This window comes from Channa argus, chromosome 12, assembly GCF_033026475.1.
Source record: "Channa argus isolate prfri chromosome 12, Channa argus male v1.0, whole genome shotgun sequence".
NCBI lineage: Eukaryota > Metazoa > Chordata > Actinopteri > Anabantiformes > Channidae > Channa > Channa argus.
The window spans coordinates 17681360-17703690 of NC_090208.1; the positions used below are offsets into that span (position 1 = coordinate 17681360).

The following is a 22331-nucleotide window of genomic DNA, read 5'->3' on the forward strand; positions in this document are numbered from 1 at the left end:
TAAAACTTCAGGCAACTACCACAGAAGAAGCTTTTATTTGGAATGTTGTTTCATCCCACAACACATGCACTCTTTGTGGTGTGTGTGTGTGTGTTTGTGTGTGTAAAAGTGTTTAATCTTCTGAGATGCACTGAAAAAATACGGAGGGAAGAATCACCAAAATTGCTAGACATACAAGAGCTATGCAATCAACACAGTGGCTCTACCTTAAACTCTACACTTACAAGGCCATAAATTCTTAGTTTTTAAGTTGAAACTGTCAACGTGGGCTCATGATTGAGGTCATAGTGGGTCGTGGAGTTGAACTGGAGTGCATTATATTAAGAGGTGGTTCTAATGTTTCAGCCACCCTATTTAAAATGAATGAGAGGGTATGAACAGGCTCACTTTTAGCACTGATCATGCAGACATTTATTTCAGAAAAACAATATATGCATGTTCCAACGTGAGCTTGAGAGTGAACTTCAAAACAATGCCACAAATGTATGTAACAATGCAGGGTTCTCCTGCAATTATATTGTAATTTCTTGCTGCAAGTTAAAGACTTGCCAACACCATTGACATGCAGTAAATGTTTGGCTTTTGCAGCGCTCTGGGCCCTGGGCTTCAGGAGAGTTATGCACTGTGTGCAGAAGGTAAACCAGCCTCGGGGAAATTGCATGTGCATGGACTGGTGCTCTGAACAGATAACAGAAACAGATAACTGGTCCTTTTGGATGAATGTGACTTTCCTCAGGTTTTAGATCTGGTGTTGTTTTCAATACTAATTTAGGCGTGTAGACCTTTTACTGACGATGTGTTTTGCACTTATTGTGTTTTGGCACAACACGTTGTTTCAATAGACGATCTTTGGACAAATCAGACAACGTGCTTGGCCGTAGGAGAGAGAGAGAGAGAGAGAGGAAAAGGCGTTTCCGCCTTTCAGCCAGCGGGTACAGAGCAGCGGACAGCGAAGCAGACGAGCTCACAGAGAGGAATCACAATCATCCCAACACCGGCTTTTCTATTTTATTCCTCACAAATACTCACTGACAGCGCATCTCTCGTCTGCCTCCTTCACCACCGCAATTTCTCACGCAGATGAAACAGTAAACGCAAAAGTGAACCGAGCCCACCGAGACTGACAGAGTGGACTTCCCCCCCCCCCTGCAGCGACTGCCCTCTTTTAGGCCGAAATTAAATTCCCACAGAGCTGCTTTCTGGTAGATTACCTTCCCGCAGAATCCCGCTTCTCTCTCCGTGTCTCTAGCTGACTCATTTTTTGCTGCGCCTGGGGTGAGTACATCTCTATTTAACCCTCATTTCTGTCACATTTTCTGCATTTCACACATTAAAACCGGTTCCCTTTGGGGGGATTATTCCTTTGAGACGAAAATCCTCGGGGTGTAGATCATTAATTGGTGCGGGCTGCCAGTCGACCAGCCTGCTCCATTCATGGAAATGAATCATTTCTCTCTTTGCATACCGTTACACGGGGGCTCTGGCAGAAACTCGCCTGCTTCACAGCCCGGCTGTAAAACGTAGTTTTCCAGGCTTCTTGTGGTATTAAATAGAATAACTGCACGGAGAGGGGGAAAGTTGGGGACATGAGACGTTCGTGGCCTCTTTGGTTTCACAAACGGGCAGAGGAAATTCACTCGGACAGGTATTTGAGAACCTTGAAGAGCGTCCTTGAAGAGTTTTCCTGGCACCGAGAAGGGATTCAGCCAAAGCATCTAAAATCAATTAAATATGAAGAGACAAAATGTCAGTTCACTGTTAAGTGGCAAGTTGGTGAATTTCCCATTCTCAAGAGGGCATTTACCACACCATTGATTGCACTAATTGGATTGAGTTTGGTCTGTAATGGGAATTCCTGCAATGTCCACTGTATTTTCACTTGACTTCCTGGGCAGATACTTCCATAGAGACTTGATTTAGTGATTATTAGCCTGATGGGTTTGTTTATTTTGGGCCACATTATCTGTCTTTAGTCTAAACCCACAGAAAAGTCATTCAGAAGAAAGAGGCATAGGACACAGAACCACTGGCGACCACCTGTGAACATGCCGGATGGCTGGCTTGCTGTCTGCAAGTGTGTGTACGGATGTGTGTGAGCGGATGGGGAATGGGTGGGCCTTTTATGAATGAATCTTCCTGGCCTGCCAGCACTTTGTGTGTTTATGTGGCCTGAGAGGAATGAGGGGGGGAAGAGCGGTTCTCTCTTAGCAATAGCAGACTTATATTACCTGGTACCGCTAATGGTATCAGAAAAGTATTCATAAAATGTTCTGTTGGCTGTTAATACTTTATTTTTTTCATTCTTTTTTTGGGGGGGGGCAAAGTTACAGTGTGCTGTAAAATAAGACAAAAATTTGTTTTTAATATAGAGCTGCAACTAAGATGAGTTTTATTAATTTGATTATTTTTCTGTACATCAACTTTGAGTTCGAAAAGGATGGGCCTTACATGTTTTTAATAAGTGTCTTTCTTTTGCATGTAAACCCCACATGCCACACACATACAGTACATACAGTATAATCATGTACTTCAGAGCATGTGACACTTGTCACAGTATGACAGCTGTCAGTCCGTTTTCTGTGGGGTTGCATTCTTGGCGAACTTTCCCTCTACATTGTGCCCTTTATACAAGCAATCCCAGCGAAGTGAAACAAGAGTTTTGCATTTTGTGATTGAAACAAGTAGATTCTTTTTCATCAAATCTTATACATTAGTAAATTCTAGTCAGGTTTACAGTCTTCTGTGAAGTGTAGCATCAATAAAGCATTGCTGTATTGTACTGAATGTTTGTGTGTGGTTTGCAGCTTTGTGAGGACACATTTGGAAAGTAGGGATGTTTAGTCTGTTTAAGGTGTGAGGTTTAGGTATGTGTGTGTGTGTGTGTGTGTGTGTGTGTGTGTCCCTTGACTCAGCTTTTTGGGAGCATACATATCGATCTCGTCTTCCCAGAGACAGAAAAGAAACTAGGCAGCGCAGCAGAAATGTGCTTCCTCTCTCAGGTTCACTTCCTCTCTGTGTTAGTCTGTGGTGTCGGTTGTCCGCTGCCGCCAAGGGAATGTTTGTGGTTGGCTGTTTGCAGGCACTGAGTCAAACACAGTTTTTGGGAAGATCAGTGTTAAACTGGTGAAACTTGAAACAAGCAAAACAAAGTAAAAACATGTTTTGTTTTGTTTTCAGAGCCAACATTCTTAAATTTTTGTCAGGAAGCTGTTTCTGATCACACGTCAGACGAGAAAATGTAGACAATGAACTGAATCACTTAATAATAACCAACAAACATTGTTGCCAGTGTTTTCAGCTAAACAACAAAATTGGTATTTATAGTGCAAGGAAGAACATCCTTTTTTCTTTTTTTTTTTTTTTACCGCAAGCTGAACCCATAAATACTCCCCACTTAACCCTAAAATAAAAGTATGGAGTCATGTATGGTTACTTTTGCACCAGAAGAAATGAGGAATCAAAACTTTCTTCAATTCAGTTTGACAACAATTCTGTTAATATAGAAGATTTAATACTGTACAGAACTGCATTGTTGTGAATGTAGGAAAAACTTTTTAATTATCAGTAAAACCATAGCTAATCCCAGCTAAATCAGTTTCTAGCCCACACTGAGAGGCTGACATCCGATATTTAGTAAAGCCCATTATCAGCCGGATCTGACAACAATGCACGTTAACACATCGGGCTGAGCCCTTAAGATCACATTTTGTTGAAAAACTACACAAATGTGTGTGGTATCAAAATCTGGACTCAGATATCATGAAAACAACCCGTGTTTTTCAGTGGAGCAGTCTCAAAGGCTCTCTTCCTGCAGCGGTGGCTCCTCCAACATGCCTCCCGGTACACAGATGGAACAGATATATCACTGTCAGACTATCCCTGGCTTTTGTTTCCCATCTCTTCCCCTGCTGTGCATTTGTTTACTTTCACAATGTGTTCACCAGGCTCTGAGGAATCTACAAGTCATTATGCCATTTTACATGACTGCCCATGGCTGCTTACTTCGCTCATCCTGCACTGTTGCCCACCCTTTTAGATGTACACACTCAAGGGTTAAACAGTTGGAGCAGGTGTCGCTGTCTGAAAAATTTCCTAAAGTAAAGAAAAACTTGTTCCACACGAGCAGTGTGCTGAGAGACTCAAAGATACAGAATTTGTTTTTACTAGAAATATGCTCCAAACTTATCTGGTTTAAAGAGCGGCTGTCAAAGACATCCATCTGTGATCCAGAATAAGTGAACTGCCAGCAGTGCAGAGACAGTACCTTTGAAAAGTTTTTGAGTGAGTCTTACCCCAATTTATTTACTACTTCTGCATTTGTTTTGGAGCTTTCTTGGTTGTTGTAGTTTAATAATTTCATGATGATGAATTCCATTGCATATTGTAGCTTTGGGCTAGAAAATGCATGGAATTTGGACTGTAATGCTGCAGCCACACTCTAATGCAGCATTTGTAGCAGGTAATTTTTATTTGACAATTAAATAAATGCAGTTATTTGCGGTGCCATTGTACACAGAGAAATGTGGCATGCTAGCATATTGGACTCTACAACCTCAAAACTGTATTTAAATTGGAAATGGGGAAGGGTGAAGGAGATGAAACACAGCACAACTGGCTTCCATTTGCTGGTTTGGCACTGTTAACTCCAATTCCTCATGCACAGAGGTTGGCTGAACTACTTCAATCCAGACATTAGTACAACCATAGATGGACAATAAGAGAAACTGGCCTCTGGGAACAGACATGTGAAGGCCACCCATCTCTCCTACATATTGGCCATTTTGTGTTTCTGTTGGTGTTTTGCATTTGTTAGTGATGGTTTGATTTCTCTTTGGAGTCATTTTGCATCTCACTGATGTTGTTTTGGGTTTGTTTGTAGTTTCTTTGCATAGGTACAATATTGAAATTTTCAATGTTTGTCCAGTAGTGCTGGACTGTACTGTAACATGTTTCTTATGCACAGATATTCTTAGACATTCTTATGTCTACAGAGATTCTTATCTACAGATAAAAATAAGTTAATGTTTCTTGCTTATTCTTGAAATAAAAAGAAGTAAGAACTACAAGCATGGCAAACACAAATACAGAAGTGTAAGGTTCCTATTACTCACAAATGAATATCAGGTGGTACAGCACGAGTAATTTTAGTCTGTTTTCCGGGGGTCAAAGGAAGTATTACTGAAAACAGGACTGTGTGGGACTGGGCCAAGAATGAAACCAGGACCTAGAGCCAAGCCTACCACCCCCACTGATTTTAAAAATGTCTAACACCATCTATTGTGATATACTTAACCAGAGCAGTGGATCCTCTGCTCATGGGCAAACAGGAAGGGATGCCTTAAAGGGAAAGTCTGCCTTTCCACTCCTATCCCTGTTGCAATCAGATTTTATGCCTCTATCCAGATTTCTTACATATATTTTTGATAAATTAGATTATCCCATTAGCTGGATTTGATATCCAGATCCACCCACAGGCTTACATTGTATAAATGTGTGCCATTTCATATGAAACTTGGACTATAAAAAAACATGTTCTGTACGTTACTCAGAAGAGGAAACAAACAGCCAGTTACAGCTTATGAGGCTTTTATCAAGAAGGAGAGATTTACCTTGATACAGAGTTGGCATATCCAAAGTATGTGCAGTGATTTATTTTAAATTCTCTAAAGACACAGAGGTTAAGCCTTCCTCTCTCTCAGGCTGCAACCACACGGAGACACAGACACACACCACAGTTTGGATCCCTCCAGCAACTGCTTGGCTGCGTGGTCGGTTGGTTGCTGTGCTACAAGTGACGCCTACACCAGCAAAAAGCTACTTTTTAGTGCTTGCTCTGACTTTTGATGCTGTTTAACTGTATCATCTGAACTGCTCTCTGTTGTAATTGCATCTACACTGCAGTTTTTCTGCATTACTTTGTTTAGGGTGGACCAAAAACCTACCAACACATAGGCCTGCAGGATATGTACAAGATCTGCAGAGCAGGATAACATTGTTCAATATTCAAATGATGTAACATGCAGTAAATGTGCATATTATCTAAACAGTTCTTATTTTGTTAGAAGTCTCTGTATAAAAATAACAGGAATAAAATGAAAACAGTGCTGGCATTAACTACTAGGTGAAGTTTTATAAGAATGAGGCATATAGGATTGGAAATGTCTGTCCTCTCTTCGCTGTGGTTCACTGCTGGGTAGGTGAGACACACAGGGAGAGAGAGAGACACAGAGAGAGAGAGAGAGACAGAGAGAGAGAGAGAGACAGAGAGAGAGAGAGAGACAGAGAGAGAGAGAGAGACAGAGAGAGAGAGAGAGACACAGAGAGAGAGAGAGACACAGAGAGAGAGAGAGACACAGAGAGAGAGAGAGACACAGAGAGAGAGAGAGACACAGAGAGAGAGAGAGACACAGAGAGAGAGAGAGACACAGAGAGAGAGAGAGACACACAGAGAGAGAGAGACACAGAGAGAGAGAGACAGAGAGACAGAGAGTTAAACAAAACAGTTGCACATACAGGTGCATAGATCAACGGCTTTCAGCTTGTCCCTTAAGGGGTCACCACAGCGGAACATGTTCCACAGATTGATTTATGATGAGTTTTTATGCCTTGCCTTCTGCATCCCAACCCAATGCTCTAGCACTGAGCCACCAGGCCCCCACACATACAGGTGCATAGCTTTTAAAAATGGTTGGACCTCCAGTATTTTTGCAGATATATCTAATCAAGTAGGCAGTCGCACACAACATAATAATCACACATCATATTAACAGTAAAACAATAATGATTGGTGCGTTGATGGGATTGTGTCAGTGCAGCGTCTTCCAATATTAGACTTAAGGAGAAATAAGAGCTGTAATGTAACATACACTTGGGTTCTAACCTTTGCATCCCCTTATTTTGAGATGGCAAATGAGTAATACAGTTTTTTGTCTGTTTGTTTTTTATTCCCCCTACATGTCAATTCAATGTAACAGGGTAATGTTAGTTTAATTTGTTCAAAAACTACTCAGCTGGACATGTAGATTATGTGGACAGACAGGGGACATGCTGGCCACTGCTGTTTTCAGTAATTCACAATCCATGTGACAATGGATCTTGTGGAGATGCACAGTAGCCTATTGGTCATACTTCAAATGACATTTGTACAATTGTAGCATTCATGCAAAGCTGACTTCACTAAGAGAATGTTGTGCAGGCTTGGTAACATATCATGTAAGCTATCAAACTGGTAATGGAAGGAATGGGAAAACAAGGCAAATAGAAAAAACACATTGGATGAATCTTGGTGGGGTCTAAAGGGGGCTATGTGATGATTCTTCTGTAAAAAGGAGGAGGACTAAATAGTTAAAATGGACAAATAGTATTGTTTTTATTTCATTTACATTTACTCCTCTGAGTGTTTTCTTACCTATTGTTCAGTAGTTGTACTTGTCTGTTGTATTGGTTTGGTGGATTTTTTTTCCTTTCTTATCTACTTCTCATGTGGAGAGCAGCTGTAACAAACACAATTTCCCCATGGAACCAATAAAGTTGTTTGAATCTTGAATTTGATAGATCAAATGTTTGCATGCAGAGTGTCACTGCATGCTGCCCATAAATACAATTATTTTTCTTATTCATTCCAATTATCACCAAGAATGTAAAAGTTGACTGAGTATGTGCAAAATGGGAGTAATTCTCTTTTTTATCCATTGTTATGGATGAAGAGCTTAACAAAACTTTGTCTCATAAACTCAATCTGTCCGTCAGTTTCACAGAGGCCAGAAAAGAGTGACATGACTCTCTCTCTCTCTCTCTCTCTCTCACTCTCTCACTCTCTCACTCAGACACATACACACACACAACAACATGCAGTACACCTAAGCTTTCACAGATGGACAAATCCTCACATCCTGCAACAGTGCAGATGGGCTGATGCGTACACAAACCTCAAACGTGGATAGTCATACACACTCGTTTTGTTTTTTGTACATGCACACACACATACACACGATTCAGGCCATTCCCCTTCATCCATGTGCATAATCTACTCTAGCGCTAGACTCCAAATGAAATGCCTCAGTGGGTCTGATTGGATTTGATAAGAGTTGATTCAATTGAAGCAGGCAGGAGGGAGGTCAATACAATTCTTTACTGTATGTGTGTGTGTGTTTGTCAGGTGTTACAGGATATTCTGTCAAAGTTCACCTCAGAGTCCTGGCTCTGTTTTTGTCTGCCTGTCTCGCTCTCTCACATCAGTTTTAATCATTAAATCGACTGTGAAAAAGTCCCTGTTTATAACAGTTTTTTTACCCGTGTGTGTGTGTGTGTGTGTGTTATTATTTTGCCAAACCCTTTGCTACCTCTAGAGCACCACTGCACACTTTTTATCCAAGTTGGAGTTGAATAGGAAACATCTGAGAGGACACTGAATGTACTGTAGCCAGCTGCTTGTGTCCCACTCAGTGTTGAGCTGATGCGTTTCACATGACGTTCTTGTCTGGAGCTACACAGATTCTCAGATGTGTACACATGCGCACACACACACACACACACACACACACACACACACACACACACACACACACACACACACACACACACACACACACACACACAAAAGCACAAGTCATGATTACTTCACCATTCAAGTGAGTTTCCTTAGGTGCCTTCCAAGCTGCCTGTAATTTTACTAAGCTAAGAAAATGAACTAGTGTGGTGCATTCATGTGCCTGAGGGAGTGTCCATTTATTACGAGTCTACCCAAAATACAGAAAGACAGACAGTATGTTCTCATTTATACTGCTCATATCAAAACAGTGGATGTTCCTGTTCTCTATTACTGTTCTTAAGTAAACTCCAGCCTGGTATTAAGTAGCTGTGATGTCAGATTGAACCTGATAAACAAAGATAAACTGACCTTAGTTATACCCTAAACATTTTTGTGCATTTCATTTATCGATTAATTTATAATTGGCTACCACCTCTCCATGTTTTCCAGCCTCAAGGTAACCATCTTTAAGGTTTAGCTTTATACTATGTACAAGGCATTATTTTATCCTACCTTTGGCAAGGAAGAGAATTCGGAACACATTGTTCCTAACATTTTAAACTGTACCTTTTTACAGATTAAACTTTTAAACTTTTTAATCTGAGGTAAAATTGAAACAGTAATTGAAGACTGCATAAGACTAACCAGAGTTATTATAGTTTGTTTTGGTCATGTGACAGACGAGGACTCAGCCTGTGGCACAGTAGAGAAGCTGGCACTGCTCGTTGGGTGGTCTGTTGTGTTTGCGCTTCTTCATCTGCTCCTCAGATGATGACTGATCTCTATGTGTATGATGTGGGTGGAAAGGACCGGTCCATGACAGTTGCTCTGGTGAGCTGTAAATCCCTCAATGACACACTTTGTTTCGCTAAGGTGATTCAGTGCTACCACTTTTATTTTTTGGTTAGTTTTTTTTTTTTGTTTTTTTTTTTTTGTTTTTTTAATGCTGCAGTGAGGTCATTAAGGAGACCAAATGTTGTCTTCATTTAATTCATGAGCAAGGTTTGGTTGGTTTACTGTTTTTGGGAGACCAACAAACTGGTAAAATACATGGTAAATTACCTTAGTCAGTTTTAAGGAATTCCCTGCTTTTTTTGTTTTGTTTTTTTCTCTTCCACACAACTCAACAATGAGGATCCATCCATGGTTCAGGATGGAGCCTTGCTTCCTGAACTCATCAGTTGAAGCCCAGAACGTGTCATTAGCTGCCTTAAAGTTAATATATCCACCCCCTCCTATAGTGTACATGTGTTTTCAAATGAGTGTGCATGTGTGTGTTTTCACGCAGAACAGCAAAAGCAAAAAAGCCTTGGGAATCAAGTTTCCCTCCTTGCCACAGAAATGAAAAATATGCGCAAAGTACACACACTCTCATGTACCTCCTATTTGCTTCAACTCGAACTAATAAAAAGTGATGCAGACATCAGACTTGCTCTGTGTACATTGTTTATGTAACCCTCTGGGGACCTGTGTACCCACCTAGTGCTCGAGGTATCGCAGCTTGCACTAATGCATTGTGCCGACACACAAAAGCCCACTTGGAAGCTTTTATGTAATACCCTTTTTTTTACAGTTTTTTGAAAACTAAAGCCAAAGTGGGCAACAAGCAGCACATATCAAATTATATCTGATCCAATTTCAGCCTGGTCTCACTATATCATCTGTTTTGCACTTTGAAGCATGTTGTATCCAACATTCCAGCATCATTGAATGGATAAGTGAAACTAGGTGCAGTCCAAGTTGACATAGGCTAAATCTCCACTTTACAAAATTTACATTTCGATTTTGTGAGTTCAGTCAGTTTGTATCAACCTACATTAAACAACCCCCATCACCTTTTATACTTGATTACATGTTCAAGATAATGCAAACATATCTCTGAAATCAGGTTCAGTAGAGGTTTAGTTTACAGAAGTTTTATTATATTTTTACACCGATGCTGCAATTAACATTAAAACTGGTATTATGGAGGTACACAGTAGCTCGGCAAAAGTTACCATCATAGAAATGGCCTCTCCATCCATAACAATGGACCATTTTCACTGCTTTCCCCTTCAGCTTTAGGCTACAGTATGTAATTGTTTCTGAATATTTTTTTTGTAGAGAGATTGGCCATAATTTGCCTTTATGAGCAGAGGTGCTGTCACATTCTATGACAGACTCAGAACACCACTGGAAGTAATACAGAGATGATCCCTTCAAGCCCTGTGTGTCACATGCAATAGCACAATGGGACCTTGCACATTTCTGAGATGCCAGGGGCTTTGACACATCATCAGTATTTATTTGACGCCCTAGATGGATTGATTTCATCTCCTGTACTAGTCTTACTCCCAAATTTTGCATTTTGTAGAAAATAAGACAAGCAATTTATCATGAAAACCGTGTTCACACTTGTCTGATGTCATGCTGGAAGTCAGTTTAAAATTGTCATCTGTAACTGTAAACCTTTTTTTTAATTATGTAAATTATATCCAATACTACAATTACATTGCTAATAGAGAGCAGTTTTTCTTCTGGCAAATACCATAACGTGACAGGCAGCGCTTTATATCTTGTGATTGGCTCCTGGCGTGTACGCCATGCAGCTCAATATCTGAGTAGACTGAGTCATACTACATGTGCACTCCATTATTATGAAAACCCTCTTACTCATCACACAGCTGCACAGCTTACGGTACATGGTCTCCAGGTGGAGTTTTAGATGGGATTTTGGGCAGATGGGGGACTATCATGCAGCAACCAAATTTTTCTTCAGTGTTGATGAGAAAAGCAAAGCACAGATGATGTGAATAAAAGCATCATCAGAATGAGGAAAGAATAGAGGGAAACTATGTTTCCTTTGAAAGACCTCACACGGTATTTGGTCTCACATTAGGAGCACACTGAGGACGTGTAATACAGCAAATTGATCTTTAATAATTGTATTACATAAGAGGTAATACAGTGCAAGAAATCTTTAGTGATGAAAGTTGCATTTCAGGCACACTTATAATTACTGCAAAAGACTGAGCTGTGGGTTTTATTGGTTGCTAAGGCAAGTCGTTTGGTAACCAAGGAGCTAATTGGTAATCTTTCATAATGATATATTACAACTACTATGTACATCTTGTAATAATTCTTAGTCAGGTTATGTGTGCTGATAATGATATGGTTGAATACCAGCATTATGCTTAAGGTTGATCTTCTCAGTTCTTTTCCGTAACTGTGGTACATTCGTTGCTGCATGACTTCTCTTTATGTTACAGTACTATACACCCCGTGTCTGCAAATGTTAAGAAATAATATACTTTTTTATTACCAGAAATACAATAATTATTTATTTACATTCCTTCCAGTGTACAAAGTGGTGTTTTTAAGTTTTATTAAATTAAGCTACATGCTTCTTAGCTGTTGCTTCAGGCACGCCATTATCAGTCATTACATCTGTCCACAAATTTTGATCATGACTAAAACATTTCAGCAAGTACTAAATACATTTCTATTATGTTTGGTACAGACATTCACACATCCCCTGTAATGAGTTGTAACTTGACTCAGAAATTCTGAATTTACCTCATCTGATTGTCTGATTTGACTCAAAGCTAATGACATTCTCAAGATCCTCAGCTTTACTTTGTATTCATCATTATTGTAAGCATTATACCACCCAAACATCCGTTTAAACTGTTAGCACAGTAGCAAGATGACAATAGCATTTAACTTGAAGCACCAGTGTCCCTATGTTCAGCCTCAAAAAACTGCATACATGGCTGTAGACTCTCTCTTGCTTGCAAACGGTATGAGTTTATGTCTTCTTGTCAATCAACAGGTTGCAAGTGCAACACAGCCATAAATATCTCCATAGTACTGCTCTGCCATTGGGACTGCTCATTTAACTGTGAGTTATTGCTTCAATAATGCGGAGGAGAATTAGCCGAACTGCACACGGTGTCCTGCAGTGAATTCCTCTGCCATTGTGTTATTATAGAAATCCTTAATACAGCTGATGGCAGGCAGGTAAAGTATGCTAGTAGGATGTCTCACGTCCCCCAGATTCAGGGTGATGGACTGAGTTTAATTTTCTCTGAATTGCACCCATCTTCCTCAGGTACTAGAAAGCTTAATCCATTAATGGAACAAGGGTGAGCACGGAGAGACACAGAGATGGCGAGACTAAGAGACGAGGAGTGGTAGAGAGGGGGAGAGGAGATGAAAGAGGAGAGTAATCTTAAGTTTTGAGCCACGTCTGAAGTCATCAAAATAGACTGAACAACTTGTTTAATGTCTAATGGAGTGTTGGGTACTGTGTGTGTGTGTGTGTGTGTGTGTGTGTGTGTGTGCGCACATGCGTGTGTTAGAGAGGTCTCCAATCTAGACATTCATTCTCCACAGTCCCTGAATGTTTGACTCCATGTCCCTGTTAAAGCGGGGGAAAGCTGCCATTGAACCTCATAGATTGAGGTTCAGGATCTGGATGTTCTCTCTGCCCACATCAAATTATCTTTAACAAAATGCTGACAGTCCTAAACTCCCCAGTTAAATAATTTTTTAGACGCTAATTTAAGACATTCATTGACATTTTACTCCCTATTCACACTGGTCCTTTTTATATTGTTTAAAAAAGTGTCCAGAAAATATTGTAACCACCATGCAGGATTGCAGCAGGATATATGTAGGGTTTTGTTAATAGACCTAACCCGTTACTCTTATGGTACGTAAACGTACAGCATTGTAAGGTCATGCTTGATAAGAAGTTTACTTACAGAAGAAAGTAACTCTGCAGAGTTGCAGAAAATGAGACGAACAAAGACCCATAGAATTGTTTTTATGTAACTCAAGGTCTCAGAGGTGCACTGTGTGTGTGTGTGCGTGCGCTGGTGCCTTTTAGTGTTCATGCTGGGTGTGTGTATGAGAACGCACCTAAACCCCTCCGTGGAATACAAAGATACACAAAAAAAGAAACTGCAGCATTTGGCTACGCAAACTACTATAAAGTTTTGTGTTTGTGATTAAAAATCCTTTTAATTGAGTCATTTCACAGCAGCCTTCAGGGAGGATTCTGTTAAAAGTAATCGGTTATTTCATTACTCACAGCTTTAAAAGTCGAGAAGTTGTTGGTTTTTTTTCTTTATTGCTTATTTTTTTCATATTTGGGCAAAAGAAAAATAAGGTCATTGTTATATTAGTAATTTTGATCTATAGTAACTCCTTCAGTCTCTTCGTACTTCTATCTCTGTCATCATAAATTCAGCTGTCTGAGGGTCAGGGGGTGGAAAAACTCTAAAGGGCATCTGATACAATGATGCATGGTTGGAATAAAGGCTACATCACTTTATTGCATTTGCGCTAGTGGAGTGGGGGGGCAGCTAAGAGGGCATGTTCAGGAGTTATTCATCCTTGTGGGTCACTCTCCTGTCCCCCACTGAACCCACCTATGTTTAGTTGAATATACTTAATTGTTGCCAATGATAATAAAAAGTAAGTAACTGTTTTGTGTTTTTCTCCGTTTCCCTTCTAGTTAGATATACCTGGTATTAACGAATAAATCATTTTTGACAGGAACATTTTTATTTCTCAATCGGAAATTTTGCTGTGAGATCAGTGTTATCAGTGAAATGTGATAATTGGATCCACACATGTTAGAGACTCAGAGGTTTTGCAAGAAATCGACTTCACTTTGTTTTATTCCTTCGGCTGTAGGTAACAAGCAACTAATTAAAAGATAGCCATGCCTATGTGGGTCAGGGGCTCTATTTTGTCCCGGCTTTGCTACCGCAGGAGTAAACCAGATCTACCAGAGAAGTGTGAAAAAGAGGCTTTTTGGCTTTCTAGTCTAAACAGGTCGGAACGGGGCGGAATAACATTATTACTTTTCAGCGACAAATCCTCTCACATTGCAGCTTCTCTGAGTGAAAATACAACAAAAGGCAGTTTCCCCTCCTCCCACTCCTCCACCGCTTCCAACACCACCGTCACCTCTACTTTCTCCTCGTGTCAGACAGTGAAGCTGCATGAGCCGACACCTTTTTTTTTTTTTTAAAGTGTGTTTTACTTAAGGTGCATGTAAATGTGTGATGTCAGTGTGTACTAAAGCCCCCTGGCATCTTTTTATGGTCAATGTAGCTGACTCCTTGTATAAAACTGTTGGTGGTCATGCTCATTTTTGTTTCTGTGTTTACTAGAAATGGCGTATGTGTGGTTTTTTTTTTTGTTCTTTTTTATTTTTTCTGGAGATGCAAGCATTCATGTGGGCTGAAGCAGGCGTAGGTGTTCTGGCCTGCTTGTATGTGTGTCTATGTGTGCAGCTGTGGCTCTTGTCCTCTGTGTGAGCTGAGGTTATGGCATCCTGTTCCTTTTCCTTGCTGCCTCTCCATCTGGAGCTGGGCCAGCCTCAGTAAACTGTGCATTACAGTGGGATACAGCCCCATTATCACCATGAAGAATGCCGGCATCCGGACCAAGGCCTGCTGTGCAACTGTGCCTGTGTGTCAGTGTATACATGTCTTTATTTTATTGTGTGGATGAACTTTAGTTTGATGCAATCATTGTGAGTGCTCAGAACTTCAGACAGCTGGGGGAAGTCGATTTGTGGGGTTAATGTTTATAGAACTGAGTTCATGTAGTAAGGGGTGGAGAAGATGTGATCAGGTTAAGACTCTAGTGTTGAGTCCTAAAATCTATGTCTTGTATTTCAGGTTTGTTTGTTTGTTTGTTTGTTATTTGAGGTCAAAATGTGTGAATTTGGTTGTAGAATAAGAAATATATTTTAAAAGGTTTTTATTTTCATCTGGTTGACAATAAGTTAATATGGAATGCTTAATTTGTCTATTAATAAATAAAAATCAAATTTGATAATTAACCAATAAAACAGATTTTTTTTTTTTTTTTTTTTTTTTTTTTTACAAAAACTAAGCAACATTTTAGCATATCTTTTTGGTTTCTATAATTTTAAAACTAAATGTGTTTAGATTTTAGACTTGATTAGAAAAATTGTGAATTTTTGCAGTTTCACTATTTACTGATATTTTAGGATGAAATAAACAGTTGATTTTTTGCAGCCATTCATGGTGACCCACATGTGACAATTTTCTAAACATCCTATTGAGCTCTTCCTAATATGTAATTTACCTCTTTAATGTCCATCAATGTTGTTGGCATGTTCAAATTAACAGTTTTTCCAACAAACCCCCCCCCAAACATTTGTTTTGCATTCAGGTGACAAAGCTCATTAGAAATCACAGAAATAATGACTATTGGTGGTTGGGACCAACGGAAGTCAGGTGACTTAAAGTGCTGCAGAGGCCATTGTGGTCGGTGACTGGGCCAATATCAAATCAGACTGTGAACAAACACTCTTTATTACCCTTGTCATTACAGGCGATAACATGGGTTTGTTTTAAGCAGAAACACTCAAGCTGCTGAGATCAATACCATAACTACTTAGACTAATTGGTCAACATGTGTTTGCATCCATCCCCTCATCCTTGGGGCAACTATTTTCCATCCCCAACCTGACAGGCAAAGTAGCAGCTGCTGCTGTAAAGACATTAACAGGTTGGCTAAATAAAAATTGAGACACAGTCTAACACTCCAGCATATGCCTCACACCCGTAAATACCACTGCCCAACAATGGGGGAGAGAAACATGATGTGGAAAGCGCAACATTCACACGTTGATAACTGCTTGGATAAGGTGAGAATGTAGGTTTGTGCAGGTGTCATATTCAGGCACAGACACAAACATATTGATACACCTACAATGTGACAATATACAGCAGATTAAGTGAAGTGGCAGCAGGAGAAAATCTGTGGCTTTCTTGTGTCTTGTTCAGGAGAAGATGCTACTTTGACAAACAGCAGAAAAAAACTGCAATGCAATGCATCAAGTCTTGAATATGAGCAAGTTCACACGTGACCAAATCATTCTTTCCTGTTTAGTCCAAATACTCCAGCAGCATTTTTCCATCACGTTATTTCTCCATCTGGGATCAGTCAGGAGCCAAACAGGAAGTGATTTTTTTCGTTTTTGTTTTCACTTTAGTTTTCTTTCTTTTTGGTTCACTCAGCTGCTTGAAGTTATTTATGCAAAGGTGCTGTGTGCGATGTGTGTGGGGGGAAATGAACTTTCCTCCATCAAAGACAAAGAGTGGCCCTTTTATCAGTATTGTTTTGCATGTCTACGTAAGTGATTTAGACTCTGTGTGTATGTCACTTGGCCCCTGTGCTTGTTTCATTGACTTAGTTTGCATGTTGCTCAGAGAGAAAGAACGGAAGGATGCTGTATTTGTGGTGGAGGTGTTGTTTTCGGGGTGGGAGAGCTGTGGCCGGGGTTGTGCTCTCCTTTAGCTGCTATAAAGGCAGTGTCTTTTGCTCTTTTAAAGACGTCAACAAACAGCTGTTTTACTTTTAGTTGTTTTCATTTAAAATAAATGAAAATAATTTGTAAGCCTTTAAAGTCAAATCCAGCTTGACAGATATAAGTAAATATTTAAAGGAATAGTCCCTGCTGTCCAATATGTAGTTCAGAACATAATCTCGTGTTAAACCAAAATGTGTGGTTTCACATGGCTCAAGCAAACAAGGTGTAGCATGTTATTTTTGCTGTTTCCTTTTGTTTTCTAACCTTTGTGCTGAGTGGAATTAACTGGCATCTAATTGGCTCGTATTTACAGATGAGGCAAAAGGTCGGTAGTGAACTTCTGATCCACCTCTCTGCACTGAAGTCAAGTACTGAACCCAAGATATGTGTTGTCTGTTTTGTTTAGTCTAAAAGCAAGATCACTAATATTATTCCAATGAAAAATGTTTAAAAAAAACAAGTTTGACACTGAAATAGTTCAAACTATCTTGCCAAGGGTTAAATGGGAAGCTACAGTAGGCTACTGCCAGCTATAGCCAGCTTAACCGAAGCCCTGGAAGCAGGGAAATGGCTGCCCTGGTTCTGCCTAAAGAAAAACTGTGTCAAAAGCTCAAAAATCTGCACATTAATTTATACAGTAATAAAAGTGAAAATTGCCATTTGTGAGGTTAACTTCCTTTCTGTTCTTTGGTTTTTCATTTGATTCTCTGCCCCTGCAAACAGTCCTTCACACTACAAGTCTGCTCATCTCTGTGATGTGCTTGGGGAGGAAATGCTGCCTGAGGGCTTCAAGATAGGGTTGGGGGGGTGGGAGTCTTCAGAAATTTAGGGCAGAATATCCAAATGTGAGTCTCTTTTTGTAGAAACACAATAAATATTTTCATACCTGTAAACATGTCAAAGCAAACGTAGCACATAGTTTTTTGTAATAAATGCTTTTTTTTTTTGTTTTTGTTTTTAGACACTACAGCCATGAAAATGTGTAGCTTCCATTCACATTTACACAGAAATAATAGTAACACACTTTCACTGAGGCATTGTAATATTTTAATCTACATCATTTTGACTCTCACAATGCAATGTGTGACTCAAAGACATGGAGATGGAGAGAGTAGAAGACCAAGTTCACAAACAGCAGATCAGAATATGTTAGAAGAGATAGGGGGGAAAAATAGAATGTGAGAGATTATGCTAGCAGAACGATGGGGGAGGAAAGAAAAGATAAATGTGGGCATGGCAGTGAATGGGAAGGATGGAGGTGGGTTGAATGGATGAAGCAAAGCAACAGAATGAAGGGTGTAGACAGTGACAAGAAGGTGTTGGAGACTGAGCAGATGTGAGAAAAGTAAATGAGAGGTGTGTTTTGTGTGATTTTTGGCTGCAGCACTTGCCTAGTTTGACGTCACAAGTGTTACGTGTCTTTCTCTCCACAATTAAAGAAGCAAATATATGCTGAGAACAATATAATGGCAGGAAAACCCATTTTAATTGTCATATTTTAGTCCATGAAAAGAATAGTTTGACTTTTTGGAAAATTCACCTACCTAAGAAACTAAATAAGCCTATTTCCCCAAAATACCTGATACCACTGCCTTCCTGACAAGATAAAATGAATGTCACCTGTTTTTGTCTTTGTGTGTCTCTGTCATACATACTGTGAACTTCAAAACCTGTCTGAGCATGTGAAGGCAGCACGAGCACAATGCTCCTTGGAAACATCCCCTTACCTGGCTTTATGTACGATGCTCTTATGTGGTTACATTTCGGATTGAATTTAATCTTGCATTGAATTCGGCTACAATGTTTTGTTTTGGGTTTTTTTTTTAGGTGAAAATGAATGTTGTTGGCTGTTTGCGGTGTGTTGCTCTGTCCCAAGTGTTCACATTTCTTCTTCAGTGCTTTCTTCTTCAAATGGTGAGCTCGTTTTGTGAACTTGAACTCCTTTAGGAAATGAAACCCCATTAGAGTGACTCTGCTTTGCCATCTGGCTCTCATCTTCTTGTCAGGAGACGGGCTGTAAACGTGTCTTAGGCAGAAGTTGGAGCACACTAAAAGCATAACTTACAACACGCTTAACATCTCAACACGCCCCATTCCTCTTTCATCCTCCTTCCTCTCCTCATCTTCCTCCTGCTTTCCCTCAGGCCTTTCTCTGCTTGTCTTTTTAATTTTGTGCTCATGTCCACGTACACACGCAAACACGACGTCTGCTGATCATAAGATACCAGGGAGACCCGTGTCTGATTTTCTTGATTACTGGATAACCAATCAAAACATCTGACAGTGTTACCCCTGCATGCTGAGTGTGTCTGAATCTTTTGGCTCTTATCTGGTTTTCTCACTTGACTACATGGCCATCGGTCTGTCTTGGATTTCTTAGAACAAGCAGAGCTGCACATTTATGATGGCAATTTCTAATTATGATTATAATCAATATATGGTTAAATGTGCTAAACAAGCTCAGCAAGCTCAGATTTCATGTTAAATGTATGTTTCAACCAAACATTTGGTTCCAAAAGAACGATATCAGGCCTTATTTATTCGGGTATTACGTTTTGCATGTTTTAGCCTTTAGCTGCAAGTCGAGCCACAAAAGTACAAATGGAAGTGAAAACAATGTCTCTACAAATTTGGTGATTTATTTTTTTGGAGATTTTCAGATGAACTCAAAGTAACAGTGCTGCTTTATGGCTTTAAATAATCCAGATATTTCGAAAATTATATATAAAAGCTGAAGTGTAGCTTAACTGACGCGTCTGGGTGTTTGCTGAGTTTGATGTAATGTGTCCAAGGTTACAGCAGATCCTATAGATTGTCTGTGATATTTCCGTTTCAGTTATCTAAGAATATAAAACTCAAGCTTTTCAAGCCTTTTTCTGCCTTCTGCCAGCTTGTTGCTCGTTGCCTATTTTAGACAGGACTCCTACTTGTTACAAACCTGTTACTACACTGTAATTTTCCTACAGGTCAGAGTGAAATGAATGGACCAGAAATTAGTCCAATTTAGTATAATGATGCTCAATTTACTTTTTTTATGTGTTGTCAGAACAGGTCAGAAAGGTGCATCAGTAACACAGTATGTTGCCATTTGTGGTAAAATGCTCCTGGATGAATTTTTAGCTACAAACTTGTTTTAGTTTTGTTTTCGTGGACACTGTGTTTTTAAGGCTCTGCTGCATACCTGCTTGCAAAAGCCTGCAATGAAGGAGCAAGCAGAAGAGGATGAGCCTTGAAGTGAAGGACTGAGAGATATTTCTGACTTGACTTCACAGCAGGATGTCTGGAGAGGCTGACGTCAAGTCATGATTTGCACCTTTTGTCACATTTTGCCAGAAATTTTTGCTCAAAACGATGCCACCATTGCAATCTCACTCATGCACACAAGTGCACACATTCACAGCAGAAAAAAAGCCCTCTTGCATCCTCATTTCATCTTCATGCACATTCTCACACACACAAACGCGGCCCCTCCCTTTCACATTACTCTCCTCCCAGAGGCACAAAGATATTTTTATCTTCCATAAAGCCCAAACGCTAATGAAGCATCAACGACGGAAATACATTTCCATGAATTTTCATATCTGGCTCCTTCCGTCACTGATGTGACACATCCTAGCATTTCTGTCTGCTGTTGTGAACATAAACTGTCACACTGGATGAGAGTCAGGACTGTTCAGAGTTGTGTCTGATGTGTTTTAGTGATAATTGCAGATTTAAGAATTCAATTTAAAGATACGTTTTCATTCTTAAAATCTCATGAGGTGTGAGGCAGCAGGGTGAGCTGACTCCACTTATTTCCTGTCTATTTATTTAGTTCAAGCATTTTTATAAAACAAGTGACAGTGTCATAAAATAAGACCCACACCTCTTCCAACACAATGTGACACTTTATTCACACTACAGTCTTGAAATCAATCGATGAGAAGGAATGAAAGTTGCAGTTTCTACCATAGCGTTTTAGAGCAGGAAATGTAGCAGTGCCCACCAAGCCATACATGGTTTTTGACACAATATTATTGCTCAGTCCTTAATGATGATATGAATATCAATCAGAAATTAATGTCGGATAATTCTTCGCAAATGTACAGTATATGATAAAATGCAATATGGTTACACTGAGTTATTGTGAAAAATATAGGTCTGCTAGCAGAGTTGCACTCTTTTGTTTTTGCTATATGTGCCCACGTACTGTGTGCCACTCAGTCAGTGGGTTCTCTGTGTTTTCCTCACTTCATCTTGTGCAGAGTCTGACTAAAGGAGAACACAATTTGCTTTTTAGAGGTGCATGGAGGTTTGTTGTCTTAATGGTGTATGACTTTTATAGGTGGAATGTAATCTATCCATGTATTATACTCAGAATTAGAGTTGGCACAGAGTTAATTTATTATTTCTTAGTCCCATTCTTTTCTTAAACTATCTCACTTTCTACTCGGTATGCATTGTGACGAGTTGTGTGATGTAACCAGTTTATTGTCTTGAAAGAAGGAAAGGTTCTCTCCTGAATTTAATTTGCTAAGTTACATGAAAAATAATCTGTTATAGCTAAATACATCTTTAGCAGCTTTAGACATGACAGAAAGATATAGGAGAATGTCAAACTCTTATTACGAAAAAATAAGCATTTTTCCCAACAACAATTTCTTTAATTCCGGAAACAGTAGTTTGACAAATATAAGTCTTGCTTCAAAAACCACATGCTTTATGTGGGGCTTTGAATTATGTGTAGTTTCCTATTCCTCAGCAGATGGAGTCTGCTCAGTTGTTATGGAGAAGCAAAACTTCATGAAATCTCCATGACAACGGAAAAAACATCTGAGGAGAAAGACAACAAGGTGTGGCTGAACGCTCTAGAAACGTCTAGTTAGTGAACCTTTAGAAAAGGTTTTTTCTTTTTCACTTGTAGATGTCATATGTCACAATTGTAGATGTCATGGGATTTTGATAGAAACGTCAAAGGTTACTTACCATAATCTACCATTTTATATTAGAAGACTTATTTATGAGATCTAAAGCAGCATTTTATGGATTACAAAAGGTTTATCCAGACAGCTCATTTCATTTTAGGAAAAATGCCTTTACAGCTCCAGTCAGCAACACCTGCATCATCAGAACAAAAAGAAATGACATTACTAACAGCAGCACCAGCAGCTTACACCTGCTTGGAAGCATAGACAGCCTCTAATGACTGTTGACTTGCCGACTTATCGGGTGCTGAAAGTTACTGACTTGCTTACGGTAGCTTAGCCGCATGGAAGCAGGGTTTTAATGGATTAGAGAATTAGACCTGACGGTGGTTCAGCGTTGTGGCGGTGCATTGCGTGACTGCACACTGTCGTCGTCTCATTTTGGCCTTGCCGCTGTCGCTACAGGGTTCACCGAGTCGATGGTTTGTCCCAGAATAAACAGGGCTTTGCTTTGATTAGAGGATGTACAAAGGACTGTGTGTGTGTCTGTTTATAG

At 39.7% G+C, this 22331-nt stretch overlaps 1 protein-coding gene across 1 annotated transcript in view; it reads left to right on the top strand.

The window, feature by feature from the left end:
* The first annotated feature begins 901 nt into the window (after positions 1-901).
* LOC137138361 (astrocytic phosphoprotein PEA-15) overlaps positions 902-22331 on the top strand; it is a 54754-nt gene continuing 33324 nt past the window's right edge. The window contains exon 1 of the mRNA XM_067525481.1: positions 902-1275. The gene's annotated coding sequence lies outside the window, so the exon portion shown is untranslated. The remainder of the gene's footprint in view (positions 1276-22331) is intronic.